Here is a 22,168-nt window from a genome sequence, read left to right as displayed (position 1 = left end):
GAAGAATATAAACATGCATATTGTATGCATTCTAGCTGTGCAATATAAATACAGTTATGCTCTTGGAAACTTTTTATCACTTACGTTTTATGAGGAAATTGTTCTATTTTAGGGCCTTCTTGAGTAGGATTTTATATGACTAATTAGGTGTAGTTTTTTTATTATACACAGTGTTTCCTTTGTTTGGTGACAAATTAGCACATTTTGAAGAGGCTTGTAATAAATTCTGAAGTGGCACAAGCATGAATTTTGTCAGATTGGAAGCAAATTTCATTAACTGAAGAATCCTTTCGCATCATCCAGTAAAGCCTCATTTCTGCTTCACAGTGTTTTGACTTAAAAGAGACTAGAAATACCAGAGGACCTAGGTCATGTGAGGTTACGTCAGCTGAACTTGTGCTTTGTTCTGAAGGAGAAACAAAAACTAGGCTGGCGCTTTGGCAGTTGTAAGGTCTGTGTGGGTGCTCTTACTTAAGAAACCATGTATGGTCCACTTAATTACACAGTGAAGAGTTCAGCTGTCTGAAGGAATTTTAAATGGAGCTGAGTTCTGCAGCTGAATTAGGCAGTGACATGCTCTCCACACTCTAGCCAGGGTGTCAGTTTGATAGGAAAATGGAGTACTGTGTGATAATTTATGAGATGATTAGTCTCAGGAACCTCTTTGGATTGAAAGACCTCTGTTCTAGGTTGTCTTCTTTTGACTTCTTTTAGTATTGTAAGTTGAATTACATTTGTAATCACTCTTGGCTTTGTCTCTGGTGCTGAGCATGCTGCCTTGACCATCAGATCTATAGAGGTTCATTCTCCGAGTCACCCCTCTTGTGGCCCTCATTGTTTCAGATAAGAAGGCTTTCAAGGCTTGCTCTTGTGTGGTCTCTAAAGGCAGCACAGGAGGGGCTTTGTGTGTTCCATGGAAAGGCTTGATTAATCTGTTAGTAGTTTTTTTTTTTTGGCCACATGGCATGTGGGATTTTTAGTTCTCCAACCAGGAACTGAACCTGGTTGCTTGGCAGTGAGAGTCCAGAATCCTAACCACTGGGAAATTCCCAGTGTTTTCTCTTTTCAGTCATTAAACTAGTGTTAGTGTTCAGAAGCTGAGTATTTTCTAGTACTCACCAGTATGGTTGGAGGAGATAGTATAAATTCATTAACTGCTTTCTTTGAAACAATGACAATACTTTGCAGTTTTTCAAAGATGTGTATAGTTCTTGATTTTTCTTGCAGTTATATGTCATCATAAAGAAAGAAGTCCAGTATGGTATATGATGTCATCTGTACTGGGTGCCAAAATACTTTTTAATTTCAGATATACTTTGCGTATCAGAAAGAAGTTGCCAGTTTGTCTCGCAAATGTCTATCAAAGTTGGAATAGATAATCTCTTAAGACTATTTCCACATAATTTTGAATGATTCTCTAATCTTTTCCCCTACCATTAAGAAGTTTTAGTATTCAGCTAAGGGCATTAAAATAGACTTAGGATTTTTGTGTGCCTATAGTGATAAAGCATTTTGCATAGCTTCTTAAGTCTTCTTAAAACTATTCATGTAAAAGTATAAGTGATGGAGTAATTTATTATTTTACAGTATGTGGCCCAAAAGATTTAAAAAAAAAAAACAACCAAAGGATATTTTTCTTCTAAAAAGCACACTTATGTATTTTGTGCAAAAAAGAAACTTAATGAGAGGGAGGTTCAAAAGGGAGGGTATATATGTATACCTTTGACTGATTCATGCTGAGGTTTAACAGAAAACAACAACGTTCTGTGAAGCAATTATCCTTCAGTAAAAAAATAAATTAAAAAAAGAGAACAGTCATAGCCATGTAATTTTGAATTAAGCTACACTCCATGAAAGTCAATCAAGTTGACAAAGGAAATATTTTAAAAATTTATTTGTTTTTAATTGAAGGATAATTGCTTTACAGTATTGGATTGGTTTCTACCAAACATCAACATGAATCAGCCATTGATTTACCCTTGTCCCCTCCCACCTGAATGTCCCTCCCACCTCCCTCCCCAAACCATTGCTCTAGGTTGTTACCAAATCCCCGTTTGAGTTCCCTCAGTCATACAGCAAATTCCCATTGGCTTTCTATTTTACATTTGGTAATGTATGTTTCCATGTTACTCTCTTCATACCTCCCACCCTCTCCTTCCTCCCCTTCAGGCTGTGTCTATAAGTCTGTTCTCAGTGTCTGTGTCTTCATAGCTGCTCTGCAAATAGGTTCATCAGTACTACTGTCTTTCTAAATTCTTTCTAAATTCTAAATCTAAACAGTATATGATATTTGTATTTCTCTTTCTGACTTATTTTACTCTGTATAATAGCTCTAGGTTCATCCACCTCATTAGGACTGACTCAGATGCATTCCTTTTTATGACTGAGTAATATTCCATTGTATATATATATACCACAGCTTCTTTATCCATTCCTCTGTCAGTGGACATCTGGATTGCTTCTGTGTCTTAGCTATTATAAATAGAGCTGCATTAGGGAACACGTGTCTTTTTCACTTTGGGTTTCCTCAGGATACATGCCTAGTAGTGGAATCGCTGGGTCTTATGGTTGTTTTATTCCTAGTTTTTTAAGAAATCTCCATACTGTTCTCCATAGTGGCTGTATCAGTTTACATTCCCACGGACAGTGCAAGAGAGTTCTCTTTTCTCCACACCCACTCTAGCATTTATTGTTTGTAGACTTTTTGATGATGGCCGTTCTGACTGGTATGAGATGATACCTCATTGTGGTTTTGATTTTAATTTCTCTAATAATGAGTTGAAGTTGAGCATCTTTTCATGTGTTTGTTAGTCATATGTATGTCTTTGGAGAGATGTCTGTTTAGGTCCTTTGTCTACTTTTTGATTGGGTTGTTTGTTTTTCTGGGATTGATTTATATGAGCTGTTTTTGAAATTAACCCTTTGTCAGTTGTTTCATTTGCTATTATTTTTTTTCCCATTCTGAGGGTTATTTTTTTGTTTATAGTTTACTTTGCTGTGCAGAATCTTTTAAGTTTAATTAGGTCCCATTTGTTTGGTTTTGTTTTTATTGCCATTACTCTAGGAGGTAGTTCATAGAGGATCTTGCTGTGATTTGTGTCACAGAGTGTTTTGTCTATGTTTTCCTCTAAGGGTTGACAAAGGAAATTTGACTTTAGTAGTGTCATCTTTTAGTTTGATGATCTTTTCGTTGGTAGTTAAGGAATTTTCTTTAATATTAGCTTGAGAAAGATACGATTTGGAAGGTCCTCACCAAAAAAAAAGAGAGAGATGCTAAAGCCAAATGTAAATTGTAAACCCTTTTGGATTACATTCATTTTCATTGGGATTAAATTTTTCCTGGATTTAGACAGCATTTCCTTTCATAGCAGGATATGTATAGTATGGTTTGCTTAAATTATTTCCTTTGAATTAGGGTGCCTTATTTCAAAGAACACAACAATCTTCGACAGTGAGGTTTTTGTTGTAACTGGAAAGGAAGAAGAGACTCTTTTTGTTAGAACTGGGGTCCAGAGGAGTAGTGAGCCATACATCTGGACCTTCAAAGAGTTTGGGAGGGCCCTCTCCGGTTTATTCTCAATTTTTCCAGATTTATATTTGATTGTTTCCCAGACTTTAGCAGAATCTCTGCTGCTTTTTACATGCCTGACTTTCTTCCTTTTTTATACTTTTGCTTGGGGTTATCTTTCTAATCTAGAATCCTACTTCCTCCTCTCTCTGCTGTTAAGTTTTCTGACCCTCCATCCGTTAAGATTCATCTCAAGTACCACCTTCTCCACAAAACACTTCCTTTTCTACCTCACAGCTAGATGTGGATTTTTCTGAGGCGCTTAACACTCTGCTTTGTCTTATGATTATTAGGTTCAAGCCTCATTCTCCCTCCATTGGTTCTATATACAATAAAACTTCACAGTTTACAGAGCAACTTTTATGTATCTCACTTTATTCTCATAGCAACCTTGTGAAATAAATGGTTTTACTTTTTTAATATAGTTGGTAAAGAGCTGTTTCTAGTTATTAAATTATTTGTCTAAGATCACATAGCAAAGAGGTCATGTTGGTTTGCACTTTAGCTCTGTTCTTTTGACTCTTGACCTTTGCTATCTGGCCTTTTTTTTTTTTTTTTTTCATTTTTCCCTATTTAAAAAAATTTTCAATTGAAATATAGTTGATTTGGGGCTTCCCTGGTATCGCAGCTAGTAAGAATCTGCCTGTAATACAAGAGACCCTGGTTTGATTTCTGGGTTGGAAAGATACCTTGGAGAAGGGATAGGCTACCCACTGCAATATTCTTGGGCTTCCTTGCTGGCTCAGATGGTACAGAATCTGCCTGCAGTGTGAGAGACCTGGGTTCAATTCCTGGGTTGGGAATATCCCCTGGAGGAGGGCATGGCAACTCACTCCAGTTTCTTGCCTGGACAATCCCTTGGACAGAGGAGCCTGACGGGCTACAGTCCATGGGATGGCAAAGAGTAGGACACAACTGAGCAACTAAGCAGATTCCCACTCTTTTTTAGATACTTTTCCTATATAGGTCCTTACTGTTTGGCCTTTCATTGTCACCACTCGAGTCCTGAGAGTATAAGCTGCTTCTTGACTTATGTGAGGGTGTCACTGCAGCAGAGCACCTTATATTTGTAGACTGTCAGTAAATACTTGTGTGTAATTAAATACCAAAGCTAAGACAGCTACCTCAGGACCAGGAGCTGACTGTGGCTCAGATCATGAACTCCTTATTGCCAAATTCAGACTTAAATTGAAGAAAGTAGGGAAAACCACTAGACCATTCAGGTGTGACCTAAATCAAATCCCTTACGATTATACAGTGGAAGTGAGAAATAGATTTAAGGGACTGGATCTGATAGAGTGCCTGATGAACTATGGACGGAGGTTTGTGACATTGTACAGGAGACAGAGACCAAGACCATCCCCAAGAAACAGAAATGCAAAAAAGCAAAATGGCTGTCTGAGGAGGCCTTACAAATAGCTGTGAAAAGAAGAGAAGCGAAAAGCAAAGGAGAAAAGGAAAGATATACCCTGTGAATGCAGAGTTCCAAAGAATAGCAAGGAGAGATAAGGAAGCCTTCCTCAGTGATCAGTGCAAAAAAATAGAGGAAAACAACAGAATGGAAAAGACTAGAGATCTCTTCAAGAAAATTAGAGATACTAAGGGAACATTTCATGCAAAGATGGGCTCGATAAAGGACAGAAATGGTATGGACCTAACAGAAGCAGAAGATATTAAGAAGAGATGGCAAGAATACATGGAAGAACTGTACAAAAAAGATCTTCACGACCCAGATAATCATGATGATGTGATCACTAACCTAGAGCCAGACATCCTGGAATGTGAAGTCAGGTGGGCCTTAGGAAGCATCACTACGAACAAAGCTAGTGGAGGTGATGGAATTCTAGTTGAGCTGTTTCAAATCCTAAAAGATGATGCTCTGAAAGTACTGCACTCAATATGCCAAGAAATTTGGAAAACTCAGCAGTGGCCACAGGACTGGAAAAGGTCAGTTTTCATTCCAATCCCAAAGAAAGGCAATGCCAAAGAATGCTCAAACTACTGCACAATTGCACTCATCTCACACGCTAGTAAAGTAATGCTCAAAATTCTCCAAGCCAGGCTTCAGCAATACATGAACTGTGAGCTTCCAGATGTTCAAGCTGGTTTTAGAAAAGGCAGAGGAACACAGAGATCAAATTGCCAACATCCGCTGGATCATGGAAAAAGCAAGAGAGTTCCAGAAAAACATCTATTTCTGCTTTATTGACTATGCCAAAGCCTTTGATTGTGTGGACCACCACAAACTGTGGAAAATTCTTCAAGAGATGAGAATACCAGACCACCTAACCTGCCTTTTGAGAAATCTGTATGCAGGTCAGGAAGCAACAGTTAGAACTGGACATGGAACAACAGACTGGTTCCAAATAGGAAAAGGAGTACGTCAAGGCTGTATGTTGTCACTGTGCTTATTTAACTTCTATGCAGAGTACATCATGAGAAATGGCTGGACTTGAAGAAGCACAAGCTGGAATCAAGATTGCCGGGAGAAATATCAATAACCTCACATATGCATATGACACCACCCTTATGGCAGAAAGTGAAGAAGAACTAAAGAGCCTCTTGATGAAAATGAAAGAGTGAAAAAGTTGGCTTAAAGCTCAACATTCAGAAAACGAAGATCATGGCATCCAGTCCGATCACTTCATGGGAAAAAAATGGGGAAACAGTGGCAGACTTAATTTTTGGGGGCTCCAAAATCACTGCAGATGGTGATGGCAACCATGAAATAAAAAGATGCTTATTCCTTGGAAGGAAAGTTATGACCAACCTAGACAGCTTATTAAAAAGCAGAGACATTACTTTGCCAAGAAAGGTGCCTCTAGTCAAAGCTATGGTTTTTCCAGTGGTCATGTATGGATGTGAGAGTTGGACTATAAAGAAAGCTGAGCACTGAAGAATTGATGCTTTTGAACTGTGGTGTTGGAGAAGACTCTTGAGAGTTCCTTGGATTGCAAGGAGATCCAACCAGTCCATCCTAAAGGAAATCATTCCTGAATGTTCATTGGAAGGACTGATGTTGAAGCTGAAACTCCAATACTTTGGCCACCTAATGGGAAGAACCGACTCATTTGAAAAGTCCCTGATGCTGGGAAAGATTGAAGGCGAGAGGAGAAGGGGACAACAGAGCATGAGATGGTTGGATGGCATCCCTGACTCAATGGGCATGAGTTTGAGTAAACTCCGGGAGTTGGTGATGGACAGGGAGGCCTGGTGTGCTGCAGTCCATGGGGTCTCAAAGAGTTGGACACTACTGAACGACTGAACTGACCTGAACACTCAAGGTAAATGTAAACTCAGTTATATATGTCTATCACTTATTGAAGTCTTATGTTTGCCCATCACTTTAGTAGTTAATTTGGTTGTTCAGTTGCTAAGTAGTGTCCAACTCTTTGTGACACTGTAGACTGCAGCACACCAGGCTTTGCTGTCCTTCACTGTCTCCTGGAGTTTACTCAAACTCGCGTCCATTGAGTCGGTGATGCCATCCAACCATTGTATCCTCTTTGGTCCCCTTCTCCTCCTGCCTTCTATCTTTCCCAGCATCAGGGTCTTTTTCAGTGAGTAAGTTCTTTGCATCAAGTGGCCAAAGTATTGGAGCTTCAGCATCACTCCTTCCAATGAATATTTGAGATTGATTTTCCTTTAGGATTGACTGATTTGATACCCTGCAGTCAAAGGCACTCTCACGAGTCTTCTCTAGCCACAGTTTGAAAGCATCAAATTTACATACATGATTTTACCTCCTTGTTGTTTAGTATTTTCTTTTTTTAACATTTTATTGTGGAAAATTTCAAAGATGTGCAGACTATCTATGCATAACCCATCTGTAAGACTTATCACCATTTTGCTTTTTTCCCCACTTTTAAAAAGCTTTCTTTGAAAATAAGCTCACACACATATATATAATAATTCCAAAAATAAACTCCCCAAATTATCAGTATATACCTTTAACCAGACTGATTTATTGTTGACATTTTAATCTGATTTATTTTGTATTTGTATTCCTCTCCACCCTCTATTCTGCACACACGTACACACACAAGTTTTTTTCTTTTAACTATTTGAAGATAAATTATATGCATCATGGCCCTTTACCCATAAATACTTGAATGTGTGTGTTTTTTTTTAAAGGGGATGTCTCTATTTTTTTAGACTTAAAAAATTGAAGTATAGTTATTTTATAGTGTTGTTAGTTTCAAATGTACAGCGAAGTGATTCACTTATCCATATATATACACACATATATATTCCACAATATATTAAAAGATAATTGAGTATAGTTTCCTATGCTACATAACAGAAGGTTCTTGTTTTTCACCTATTTACATATAGTTTGTATATGTTAATCCTAAACTCCTAATTTATCTCCCCATCCTCTTTGGTAACCATGAGTTTGTTTTCTGTATCTGTGAGTCTCCTTTTGTTTCATAAATAAGTTCATTTGTATCATTTTTTTGTTTGTTTAGATTTCACAAATAAGCTATTTGATATGATACTTGTCTTCTTCTGTCTCACTTCACTTAGTGTGGTAATCTCTTAGGTCCATCCATGTTGCTAGAAGTGGCATCATTGATTCATTTTTTATGGCTGAGTAATATTCTGTTTTGTGTTTGTTTGTATATGTGTATATATATATATATATGAAAGTGAAAGTGTTAGTCATTCAGTCATGTCCAACTCTTTGTGACACTATGGACTGTAGCCTGCCAGGCTCCTCTGTCTGGAATTCTCCAGGCAAGAATACTGGAGTGGGTAGGCAATCCTTTCTCCAGGGGATCTTCTCAGCCTAGGGATTGAACCCAGAGGCAGATTATTTATCGTTTGAGCCGCCAGGGTAGCCCTACGTGTGTGTGTGCGTGCGCGTGCAATGTGTGCGCGTTAGCCACCAGGGTAGCCCTGTGTGTGTGTGTGTGCGCGCGCGCGTGCATGCGTGTGTGTATGCGTGCGTGCATGCGTGCGTGTGTCAAAGCCCAGGAGTGGGATGCAGAATCTTATAGTAGCTCTATTTTTAGTTTTCTATGGAACCTCCATACTATTCACTGTAGTGGCTATACTAATTTACATTCCCACCAGCAGTGTAGAAGGTTCTTTTTTCTCCATACCCTTTCCAGAATCTCTTCGTAGACTCTTTGGTGATGGCTATTCTGACTGGTTTGAGTTGATGATTTTTTGCTTTGCATTTCTATAATTAGTGATGTTGACCATCTTTTCTGCCTGTTGGTCATCTGAATGTCTTCTTTGGAGAAATGCCTGTTAGTTCTTCTGCTTATTTTTGATTCGGTTTTTATTGGGTTTTTTTTTTTGAGTTGTGTGAGCTGTTTGTATATTGTGGAAGTTAAGCCCTTGTCAGTCACATTATTTGCAAACATTTTCTCCCAGTCTTTTGTTTTGTGTATGCTTTCCTTTGCTATGCAAAAGCTTTTAAGTTTGATTAGATCCCATTTGTTTATTTTTATTTTTATGTCTTTTGCCTTGGGAGACTGACCAAAGAAAACATTGGTAAGATTTACGTCAGAGAACGTTTTGCCTGTGTTTTCTTCTGGGGGTTTTATGGTGTGTTGGATTATATTCAAGTCTTTAAGCCATTTTGGGTTTATTTTTGTATATGATCTGAGGGAGTGTTCTGACTTCATTGGTTTACATGTGACTATCCACATGTCCAGCATCACTTGCTGAAGAGACTGTCTTTTTTCCATCTTGCCTCCTTCATCGAAGATTAATTGCCTATAGGTGTGTGGGTTTATTTCTGGGCTCTCATTCATACTTTTGTTTCTGTGCCAATATCATGCTGTGTTGATTACCATAGCTTTGTAGTGTTATCTGAAGTCTGAATGTGTTATGCCTCCAGCTTTTTGTGTTCTTTTCCTCAGGATTGCTTAGGCAATTCTGTCTTTTGTGGTTCTACGTAAATTTTTAGGATTATTTGCTCCAGTTCAGTGAAAGATGTCATGGGTAATTTGATAGGGATCACATGAAATCTGTAGATTGCTTTGGTTAGTACGTATGCCCTTCTTTCTGTTTAACTATTGGTCCTGAGGTATTGGTCTTGTTAGTAAGTGCTTGGATGATGTTTGATTACCACTAGTAAGTTTATTGAAGTCAATGAGAGTAATGAAAATTAACTTCTATAAATTGTTTTTTTTTCTTTTTTTGTTTTTTTAAATTATGAAAGTTTGATAACACATTTATAGGAGACTTGGAAAATACAGAACAAAGTTACATATAGTTCCATTCTATATTACAGTTATTTTCAGTAGATAAGTTAAGATTTTTAATTGGAGTTTTAATATCAAACTCCTAAAAGTTAATAGAATGAATATACAGAAAAGTATAAGAATATAGTAGATCTGAAAAGCACCTGGCTCAGATGGTAAAGAATCTGCTTGCAATGCAGAAGACCTGGGTTTGATCCCCGGGTCAGGACAATCCGCTGGAGAAGGGAATGACTGTCTACTCCAGTATTCTTTCCTGGAGAATTTTATGGACCGAGGAGCCTTGTAGACTGCAGTCCATGGGGTTGCAAAGAGTCGGACATGACAGACCAACTAATACACACAAATACAACTTTCACACAGCAGTAGGATACAAAGTCTATATAAGTTCCCATTGATTATAAACTAGGAGACACTGGATTATATGCAGGGACATAAACAAGATGCAAAAATTTCATGGTCTAAAGATATCAAAATCATACAGAGTCTATTCTCTTACCACTGTGGAATTAAGTTGAAAATCAATAACAAAAGATACTTGAAAGTAACCCACATATTTTTAAGTCCAGTGACATTTACCAGGAGAGATCTTTGACTTAGCCACTGAAAACCTCAATAAGGTTAGAAAACTGAAAAAACAAATTTCGTTCTTTGTTTAAAAAAATAATTTTCATATATATGTCAAGTGTGATTTATTTATTTTTCTGGAAGTGGTCAGAGTGAATTTTATATTAATATGTTACTTTATCTGGTAATATCTATAATACATGCTGACGAACTTTTATTCATAGTTTTGGAGCACAAAATTACACTCTGGTCGCTTTCTAGTGCCTGAATTTGTTCTGCTGGGAGCCCATTGTGGCAGATAATTGAGTCAGTACTATTAACCACTGGGGAATGTGTTGTTTTGAGGCATCTCTAACGGGTTTAACTGACCCTCTCCTTCTGTATTACCTTGCTTTCTCTTCTTGCTCTCTGTAGCTGATATGGTCTAATTTATTAGGATTGGTTAAGTCTGACAGTACGGTACTACAGCATGAAATAAGTTGGAACTCTAAATTCCCTGATTCTGGACACTGTATTTTCTTATTCATCTAGAGTAACTGCCCATTAACTGTTTTGGCAGATAGCATTCAGTTGTTAATGGCTTCATTATTAATTTTATTATCTAAGTATTTTCCATATGTAACTTTTATGTCCTATTCCCCTTCAGATTTTATAATACAGGTACAGACCTTTCAGTGTATCTATCTCAGATATAATTTTGTTAGTGTAATGTCATCCATAGCTCTAGCCAATGCATCAGATTTACTCTGATTGGAGCCCTGGATTGTCATTAGAAAAATATTAATATTTGGGGGCTTCCTGCTTTATTCAGAGTTAGGTGCTAGACATCATATTGAGAGGATTGATACATTCTAATTACAGTGTGGAAAGCAGAGTGTTTATGTAGGTGGCACATGTAAAATAACAGAGAGTATTAATATAACTAGGGATTTTGTGACTGTTCTACGTAAACGAGATCTCATTTCCTGGGTTCCCAGTGAAGATTTGCTGTGATGGCAGTAAGTAGTGTGGTTTTCCCAGATAGCAGACTTTTAGAGTTAAAGTGGATTCCTACAGTTTTCCCTGACTTAGGACTGATGCACAAGGATCTTCATGAAACTGGACCTTGTAGTCTCCCGGTGGCAGGAAGTGCTGAGCAAGCCTTTTGTGAGTTCAGATGAGGCCCCTTTCTTCCTATATCTCCTCTGTTTGGATTGCACCACAGAGACCTCTCAGTTGCTCTTTCTCTTCTCTCATTCCTGAAAGTCCTTGTGTATAAGAGTGGATTTCCAGAATTTGATATGGAGAATTGGGTTATTTGGGATGGAGCCCCAGCTTAGCATGGTCCTTAGACAAGTTCTTTAACTCTTTGTATCTCATTATTCTAGTTATAAAGCTGAAAAATAAGGGTTTTTGTATTAGGTTATTGTTATTGTGAAGAGTAAGTGAGATACTGTATATAAAACCAATTTTAAAACTATACAACATCCCTCCTCAGGTAAATGACTCTTATTATATGTACCGAAACTCTGCAGTTTCTTGCTAATCAAAATAAAAATAATTTAAAAGAAAATATATTAAACAGATGACATAAGTGACTGGAAAGTCTCTTAACAAATTTATATAAGACAATTAAAAAATCTGAGAGACTATTTTATCTTTTTTGTCTGCTCAAGCCTTAAAATTTAGGTAAAAAATGTTTTGAAATACTGACCAAACTGAATATACCAGTCATACTTTTGCTCATTCTCCAACTCACTTTTCATTTTATGTGGTGCAAAATTTGGCTAATGACAGTCAGAAAGGAAAATCTGATTGTTAAATAGATATTGCCCACAAGAGATTTCTCCTTGCTTCCTAAATGAACTTGCCTTGACAACAGTCACTGTGGTACTATTTCTTACTCACTAGTTTTTCATAAGATTATATTTTGTTTTTAATATTTTGTTTATAAAATTAGCCAAAAATTTTAGTAAGGAAAAAATGCTGACCCACCCTGAATTGTAGTAAATATTTCAAATGTTCAAGTAGTCCAAGATATCTTAGTTAGTTGGTAAGACAATTGATTCTTGATGCTTACTTTAATCTATAAGCAAACCACCTTATACTGTTAGAGATGTTTTACAAAACATGTGAATGAAGACTTCTACCTGTGTGACTTGTTATGTGACGGAGCAGGGTATATGGTGGAAACATTTTGTCAGATCACCGACTCAATGGACATGAGTTTGAGCAAGTTCTGGGAGTTGGTGATGGACAGGGAAGCCTGGTGCGCTGCAGTCCCATGGGATCACAAAGAGTAGGGCATGACTGAGTGACTGAACTAACTGACTGCTGTAACAAAATACCATAGACTGTGTGGCTTGAACAGCAGATATTTATTTCTCAACAGTTTTAGAGGGTGGAAAGTCTAAGATCAAGGTCCTGTCTGATTTGGTTCTTGGGGAAAGCTCTCTTCTTGACTGGTTGCACAGTATCTTCACATGGTATTTCTTCACTGATGTCTCTTCTTCCTCCTACAAGGTCACAAATACAATCCTAGGGGCTCCACCCTGATGACCTCAGCTAAACCTAATCACTTTCCAAAAGCCCCACCTCTTATTAACACCATATTAGGATTAGGGCTCAATATATGAATTTGGTGGGGAGGACTCAAAACATTGAGTCAGTAGTAGGTATTAAGTAGGTCATGAAGAAATTCTCACTGAAATTCTCGGTTTTGGAGGCTGCTAGTCCCTTATGTTTTCTGATAGCTAAGGTACCTTTTAGCTCCAGTCATTCTTTATTTTAAACCACAAACTGTATAGTGGTGGTGCCGAGGGTTGGTGGCCAAAGTAGATCACCCACAGCCCATTCAAACCTCACTAATATGTTTAAAAACAAACAAACAAAACAGCAGTGGCATTATAGAATGCATAAGGAGATTTTCCAATAATAATCCTGTGATTGAAACAAATTATTTTCTTTTCTGATTTTGGAAAGTGAAAGTGAAGTCACTCAGTCGTGTCCGACTCTTTGCGACCCATGGACTGTAGCCCACCAAGCTCCTCTGTCCATGGGATTCTCCAGGCAAGAATACTGCAGTGGGTTGCCATTTCCTTCTCCAGGGGATCTTCCTGACCCAGGGATCGAACCCAGGTCTCCCACATTGCAGAAAACCTCCTATAGTGTAACATCAAAGATTTCAAGGGAGGAAAGGGAGCCAGGTTGAAAGAAGAAGGGGGAGGAGGCAGGAGAGGGGGAGCGAAAGGGGTGGCCTTACAGACGTCTCCTGCCACCTACAGATATCCAGGCGTTATGGGACTTTTCCCTGGGCTGCCAGAGAAGGGAGGACTGGAACTCAACCCTACCAGAAATCAGAACCAGAATGCGAGTTCTCTGCCAAGAAGAGGTGATCAGTCTCCAATCCTCAGCTCAGGCTGAGGGCCCTTCCACCAGATTCCTGCATCCAGGACTGGGGACTAGAAAAACAGGGAAGGATAGGAAGGGTTAAGGAGAGGAAAGAGAGAGGGAAGGGGAGAGTGGTCAATAAAGTCTCTGGTTCCTTACTGGTCGGGGCACTCTGGCCAGCTGTCTGCGTCAGGAGGAGACCAGGGACAAAAGGGTCCCAGTTGCGGCCACTCTGTCTGGTCCATTGGCAGGCAAGCTGGCCCCTGAGTACCCCGACTGGTCAGGATGTCAGTCTCGGTGAAGAAGAGTCCCCGCCAGAGTCGCCATTTGTTGCAGGAAGAGGGACCCCTTCCAGGGCCCGAAACTGGGCCCTTGTCTAACACTCAGAAATGAATTGTCCGAGGAGACACATGTGCTGACAAAGCAAGAGATTTTATTGGAAAAGGGCACCCTGTTGGAGAGCAGTAGGGTAAGGAAACCCAGGAGAACTGCTCTGCTGTGTGGCTCACAGTCTTATGGTTTTATGGTGATGGGATTAGTTTCCGGGTGGTCTTTGGCCAATCATTCTAACTCAGAGTCTTTCCTGGTGGCGCACACTCAGCCAAGATGGATGGATCTGATTTTGGAGGCCACCCCATATTATGTCCTTTGGAGGGATTTTGGCTCTAGATTTTGATAATTTGGTATCATGGAAGAAGCACAAGTATTTGGCTGTTGGTAGTAGACCTAAAACTGAATGCTGGTCTTGCCATTTACTAACTAGATGTTCCTGGGCTATTTAACCTCTCAGTGACTCAAATTCTTCAAGGTAAAATGAGGATAACTCTTTCCTTTGTAGGGCCTCTGAGGTCATCAGGTGAGCCAATGTGTAGGCAAGCGCCTGTTACCCAGTAGGTACACAATAAATGGCCACTATTAGTAGCAAGTACTACATAGTTATATTTGAAAGATAACTTCTGTTTAGAAAAAAATTCAGTGATGTTTTAATGATTTACTAAGATTTTTAATGTAAATTATGAAAATATCTATTATTTGGTATATACATTTATAGTAGAGACTAAAGATAATCACTAAAAGAGTTAGGTTGAAAGTTTATATTGTGAGAAGAAAAAATAAGTTATAACATTTATTGTTTTTCTTTTGATTCTATCCTTTGATCTTGTCTTTTAATATATTTTCAGGCTTCTAAGTAGCCTCTAATACCTAAAAAAAGGATGAAGCAAAGGAAGAGTTGACTTTGAAATTTCTTGTGTATTTTTTCATTTTAAGACAAAGCTGTGATGTGATTATAACTGAGTATTTAATGTTTTAAAGAGCCAAGCCTAGTTAAATGTGTTCTGCCAAACTGCTTTCCATCATAAGTACTGAGGTTTTACACAATAACTTCTGATATATGGCTTTTCCATTTGAATGAGCCATCAAAAATGTTTTTTTTTCCTTTGCTTGCTGTGCTGGCTGTCCCAGCCAAACTATAATGCCAAAGTAGTGATTATTTGTTTAGGCAAATGCTATACTAGAAATTAATAAAGATTTGAAGATTAAAATTTATCTCCCTCAATTGTTATTGAAAAAAAGTTACTGAATTCCTTACGATAGGTATGGTGTGTAGTAGTTGTAATTTATTTTATGTGACGATTGTTTTTGTCTTCAGTTTTGGCTTCTTCTGGGCTGACTCATTGAGAGAAAGAAAAACTACAGTAAGAGAAAAAGTATGTGACACTCAGAAACAGGCATAGTTGTGAAAACATTTCTAATTAAAGCACTTTGAACTTTCAAAAAAGAAAGTGGTTTATAAATAATAATTATATTCTAGATTCATTTTTATTTGGAATGATCTGATAGGTCTTTATATACCAGGTGAAAGAGTGACTTTTTCTTTCTACTTGTTGATTTTCAGGAGTGAACTCATTTTGTGGCTTATAAAACATAGTTAATTTCAGATTCTGTTTCCTTCTAATGGTTCCTTGCAGGGCTACAGTGAGCATTTAGATTAGTATCTGTGACACAAACATCATATTTTGTTGTAGAGTCATAATATAAGTTACTTTACTTTTAATTGCTCTCTGAAAAAAGTATTATTTTAGGGACTTGTTTGATAGTCCAGTGGTTAAGAATCTGCCTTGCCAGTTCAGGGGACACGGGTTCAACCTTGGGTCTCAAACGATTCCACATGATGTGGGGCAGCTAAGCCCCTGCACCACAACTACTGAGCCTGCACCCTGAAACAAAAAATAGCCCCCACTTGCCACAACTAAAAAAAGCTGTTTTGCAGCAATGAAGACCCAGCACAGCCAACAAATTAATGAGTAAAAATTTTAAAGTATTATTTCAGATTTTAGAGTTTTAAAAAATGTTTATTAAATGATACTCATTGAAAATGTCAAAATAATAGTATTGACTTGTTATCTTTTATCCTGTAATTTGCTGGAAATCACTCCTAAACCAGTTTCCAGAGATGGTGTTGAAAAGTCAGTATGCCAGCCCTCTGTTCTCATTTTGTTCTTCACTGATTTGAAGGGAGGACTGAAGCTTCTTTTATGCTACAGATAGTTTGGGAATCAGTTCATTCATATTCACCAGGAGGAAATCAGAATAATGCAATCAATTTCAAATGAAATCTTAGGAATAAATTTCTAAGACTTGCTGTCAGTGTTACTTGTTTGACATCAGTGATTTAATCTGTTTTTGAGAATCTGCTAACATAATTTATTTTATTGTGGAATTTAACATATTAATGATACTTTAAACATAAGAATACTAAAGTCACAGAATTCTAATTTTGGGGAATGTAAATCTTATTTGAAAAATGAAGCAATTAGAGCAGATTTGCCTTAAAACTGTTAAATTCTATCACAGTCAGTGAGTACAACTTTCATTAAGCAGCTGCTTTAAAATTTACATTGATTTCAGCATGGACGTTTGGAGTAAATAAAAAGATTAGATTTATTCAAGATTACTTGCTGAGAGAATTTGTGAATGGTAGTAAAAACCCCCATAAATTATAGTTGGTATAATTTTGAGACCATTTTTACATGAATAAATAATAATATAAAGTCTAGAGTTAGGATTCAAAAACTTCCCTCTTAAAATGTTTCTGCACCTTACTTTGAAATGCATAAAATAAGCTACATTGATGGGGAATATGGGGATGCATAGATGAATAGGGATGTTATCTTAAATAAAGCAAAATGTTGATGTAAAATCTAGATGGTTAGTATATAGGTTTTTAGTATATATATAATTCTTTCAACTTTTCTGGATGTTTAACCATCTTTATAATAAAATGTTTGGGAAAAAATAGAATCACTGTGATGATGGATTCAGTCAGTTCAGTTCAGTTCAGTCACTCAGTCGTGTCCGACTCTTTGCGACCCCATGAATCGCAGCACACCAGGCCTCCCTGTCCATCACCATCTCCCGGAGTTCACTCAGACTCATGTCCTTCGAGTCCGTGATGCCATCCAGCCATCTCATCCTTGGTCGTCCCCTTCTCCTCCTGCCCCCAATCCCTCCCAGCATCAGAGTCTTTTCCAATGAGTCAACTCTTCCCATGAGGTGGCCAAAGTACTGGAGCTTCAGCTTTAGCATCATTCCTTCCAAAGAAATCCCAGGGTTGATCTTCAGAATGGGCTGGTTGGATCTCGCAGTCCAAGGGACTCTCAAGAGTCTTCTCCAACACCACAGTTCAAAAGCATCAATTCTTCAGCGCTCAGCCTTCTTCACAGTCCAACTTTCACATCCATACATGACCACTGGAAAAACCATAGCCTTGACTAGACGGACCTTAGTCGTGGATGATGGATTAGTGTTGTAAATTTCAGTTTGTCCATTAAAAAGTTATCTCCTAACTTCTAATCCTTCAAGAATTTCTAGCTAAGTTTTTAAAGAATATGGTTGTGTGGCCAGACCTGGACTCACACCCTTACTGCCAGCTAATTAGCTCTATAACTTTGTGACAGTTTTGTATCTTCTCCAGGTCCTTTCCCATTGGTGAAAATGGAATCATGATTCCTTTCAGGATTTGATAAATGCCTCTTCATTTTTCTCTTGTACTTTGCCAGACTGTGATCCTTGAAGACCCATTAAATCCAATTGGATGCAGTGGTGGAGAGAGAGAGGGAGGTACCATTCATCGTGTTGGCCAGCAGCCTCCGGAATCAATTCTGCAAGGCCATGGGGGTCCCATACTTGACAGAGGCTAAACAAAAGAAAGGAGGGAGAGAGCAGTGGTTAGCCATCCTCACCAGATCGCGGATAGCTTTTGGCATCAGATAGGTCTGACCTGGAAACCGGGCTCCAGTTTTGTTACTTTATTTAACTTCTCTAAATCCTAATTTTCTGGTTTTAAAGGTGGAACTTAGGACTTCCCTGGTGGCTCAGTGGTAAAGAATCTCCCTGCCAATGCAGGAGACACAGGTTCCATCCCTCATCAGGGAAGAGCCCACATGCCGTGGAGCAGCTAAACCCATGTGCTGCAACTACTGAACCTGTGCTCTAGAGCCCAGGAGCCACAAATGCTGAAGCCCCCGCACCCTGGAGCCCATCCTCTTCAACAAGAGAGGCCACCGTGGTAAGAATCCCGTGCACTGCAAAGAAGAGTAGGCCCCTGCTTGCCACAACTAGAAAAAAGTCTGTGCAGCAAGGAAGACCCAGCACAGCCATAAATAAATAAATAAATAAATAAAAATCTTTTTAAAAGTAGGATTTAGAATATCTTTACCTGTCGGCTTTTGTTACATATAAATAACATATGACAAGTAGTGAATATATGTCTAGAACATGGTAAATACTGATAATAAATACTAGCTATAGTTTGCCTGCCTCATCTTCCCCAGCCCCACCTGTATCAATTCCTCTAGTTTTCCAAACACGTTACATATTTTTATCTTACATGTTTCATGTTCCTTTAGCCTTTCCCCTTAGAAAATTAAGAAAATTCTCCTCCCCCCCTTTTTTAGGTTATAAAAAGGGAAGAGAATCACAGATCCAGGATCTTAGCATCTTTAACCGTAACTTCAGTTTGAAAACCTTGCTAGCTAGCAGTACCATTTTTCAGGCCATTTGAGTGGTGCAAAGTGAAAGTGAAAGTCACCCAGTCATGTCAGACTCTTTGCGACCCCATGGACTGTACAGCCCATGGAATTCTCTAGGCCAGAATACTGGAGTGGGTATCTTTTCCCTTCTCCAGGGAATTTTGCCAACCCAGGGATCGAACCCAGGTCTCCCACATCGCAGCCAGATTCTTCACCAGCTGAGCTACCAGGGAAACCCGAGAGGTGCAAAAGCAAGCCAAATTGGAGCTAATTTTGCGATTCCGCATGTCACAAGTGATAGACCGTGCATTTTCATAGTCTGACGGGTGTTAAAGTCTCTGTGGCTTCCGATGCTGCAGATTAAGGGGTAAATGTTGAAAATTTTTAAACCTGTCTTTTCAAAACTCATTCTAATAATACTTCCTATGCCTCTTTGAAGTTAGTTTCTAACCCTCAGTTTATTCTACAAAGTGTACACAGATGAACAGATATTAGCTTTAAGAAAGGTTTTATTTCAGTCGTAATTATTCCAAAGTATAAATTGTTCCACAGATATTTCTAAAAGTAAAATAGTTTTGCCAAGAATTGTCTGTCGGTCCAGGGGTTAATCCCCCGTGCTTTCACTGCTTTGGACTTCTCACCCCTTCTCCCCCGACCCGGTGTCTTCTATTGTCTGCTCTGACTGAAGCCAGCAGGCAGAGAAGTTTGGAAAATAGAGTTCACAGGTTTCTAGCTGCCTGTACTACAGATCATAGATGGGGAGAGTGTGTGGAAATGAGAGCAAAAAGATACTAGATGTCCAGATCTGTGATACTTATTTTACAGAGGTTATATAATTTTCATCAAGTCACACAGCTCATAGATATCATGTGTGGCTATCTTTCTCCACACTGTATGCTCTGTGAATGTGAGAAACATGTGTGTGTTCATAGTCTTAAACATTATGGCACAGGGGCACTCAATGTTATGAAAATTTTAAAAAATAAGATTAGCTATAATTCTCCCACTATAATTAATCAGTTATTTCCATTTTTTCATTCTTTTCCTTGTCCTTGTATAGACATATACATAGACATATGTTATACATATAACAAACTAGATATTAAAATAGGTATTTAAAATATGCAAATATTAAGTTTATCTTGTCATTAAGGTTATGAAAATAAAATTACTATATACTTGAAAAGTTTGAGTCCTAATAAAGGTGCAGTTTAAATTCAAGCTGTTACTTTTATTAATTTCATTTCCTTATTTGGTCAAATCAGGAGAGCAGGCAAATTTTTGCTGTAAAGCAGCTAAAATTACTTCCTTCTTTTGGCTGTATGATTAATAGCACATGTTTTGAGGTATCCGGTTGCTAGTATTCAAAGGGAAGATGTCAGGGTCCCAATACTTCTGCCAGTTCTCGTGTTGCTAATGGAGGTCACTGGTTTATCTGGGCACAGTTTCCCTGAGTGAGGGTAAAGAAAGGACTCAAAAGACAGGGTATATATCAAACCACTCAGTCATGTCTGACTCTTTGCGACCCATGGACTGTAGCCCACCAAGCTCCTCCATCCATGGATTCTCCAGGCAAGAATGCTGGAGTGGGTTGCCATTTCCTTCCCCAGGGGATCTTCCCGACCCAGGGATCAAACCCAGGTCTCCCTCATTGCAGGCAGACGCTTTAACCTCTGCGCCACCAGGGAAGCCCAAAAGCCAATTAGCTGTTCCATCATCTTAGGAGGATATATTTTGGGGACACTTCAAAAGATATATTCAAATGTGGCATGATAATGACTGCTGATTGGTCTCCTCCCATCTTATCTGACTACATGGATGCCAAGAATAGATCATATTTCTAGGCCTCTTTGAAACCGTGTATGTATGTGGTCTGTAGTTCAGCCAAGGCAAGGTAAGGAGCAGTGGTATAGGCAAACGTGAAGATCAGAGTTCTTAAAGGAAGTGGGTGTCACCATCTCTTATCTGTTGACTTGAATGAAAATATAATGGCTAGAGCTGGATTAGCCATATTGTATCCTGAGTAAATTTAGAAGTGGAGATAGTACACAGTGGAACACAGGAGAAAAGGAACCGGCTTTGGAATATCATGGAGTAGTGTGCTAGCTCTGCTACACCTACTTTTGGACTTCTGTTGAGGCCATAATTAATACAGGTCTGTTACTTGTAACTTTCCCTAATCCTGACTTATACTTGGTTGACAGTGTATGGTGTATGAGACAAGGTAATGTAATAAACTAGCTTTCTAGGACAGATTATTTGTAGGAGTTATCAGAATAGTCTCGTAGAGACCAGAAAAGTGTGATGAGATAGAATAGAACCTAGTGCTTCTCCCTCTCCGCATACCAGTTTTATCTTCAGTTCCCCAGCATTTTTGTTACACTCTTCACAAAATACAGCATTTATGTTCAGAGTAAAAGAAACAACAAAACAGTGAATTATGTAAGTAATCTTTTTTTGTTGTTGAATTCTGTCAACCATAGTAATTTATGCATTATGGAGAAAACTGTTAGAGCCATTAACAGTGCTTTCTCAGGCAGCCTGTAACAGCTGAGGCAAATGAGTAATAGCCTTAAAGATCCAGGAGTTTGTCAGGAACCATTTGACAGTGTTCAGGTTTCATGTTTTATAAATTAATGTACATTTACGTTCTACTTAAGTAATCATATCTACATTTATTACTATTAAGATGGGATTACACGACAGTCCAGTGACTTTAATTAACTTTCTAAAAAATCTTAGTGTAAAGTTAATGGTCCAGGAAAAAATATCATGTTTGTTTTCTGACCTTGCTTATTTCTGGCACATCATGGATGATCTCCAGAACGTTTAGCCTACCTGTTGCAGGAATAACATGTGTATGGTTTGAGTCTAGTGGAATTTCTTAGCCGACTGGATTTTTCTTCCTCTCTTCTGTCAGTTATGTGATAACACTGTAAAAAAGCCTGAAACTTAGATTTAAGCCCGCTAGTTTTGTGACCTTAGGGAGTGATGGAGGGCATTGAATTTCTACTTTCTGGTAGCTTTTGTGATCTGCTGTTTTGTTATTTTTCTGTCTCTGCTATTCTTTTTTGGGGGGCTGCACTGCATGGTTTGTGGGATCGTAGTGCTCTGACCACGGATTGAACTTGGGCCCTGGTAGTGCAAGTCCAGAGTACTAACCATGGGACCGCTAAGGGATTTGTCTGTTGTTCTTTTTACTTCTAATATTTCTCTGATGTCTTCAAAGTCTTCATATCCTTAATCTCTCTTAGAATTTCATTTGTCTTTCTGAATTGAGTAATTTCTTCAGATTATCTTCCAGTTCACTCATTCTCTTTCCTATTGTCTCATCTGTGAGATCCTTTCACTGAAGTTTTCTAATGTTTGAAATATAACATAGGTGCAATAAATTTTATCCATAGTTAAGTGAAAGG

The 22,168-nt window shown here is 38.4% G+C and overlaps 1 protein-coding gene across 2 annotated transcripts in view; it reads left to right on the top strand.

Annotated features, from left to right (window-relative positions):
- Positions 1-22,168, top strand: part of DYM (dymeclin) — a 392,231-nt gene that overhangs the window by 104,049 nt on the left and 266,014 nt on the right. The window lies entirely within an intron of this gene.

The sequence above is a fragment of the Ovis canadensis genome, chromosome 23 (genome assembly GCF_042477335.2).
Source record: "Ovis canadensis isolate MfBH-ARS-UI-01 breed Bighorn chromosome 23, ARS-UI_OviCan_v2, whole genome shotgun sequence".
In the NCBI taxonomy this organism is placed as follows: Eukaryota; Metazoa; Chordata; class Mammalia; order Artiodactyla; family Bovidae; genus Ovis; species Ovis canadensis.
This window is presented reverse-complemented; position numbering and strand designations above follow the sequence as displayed.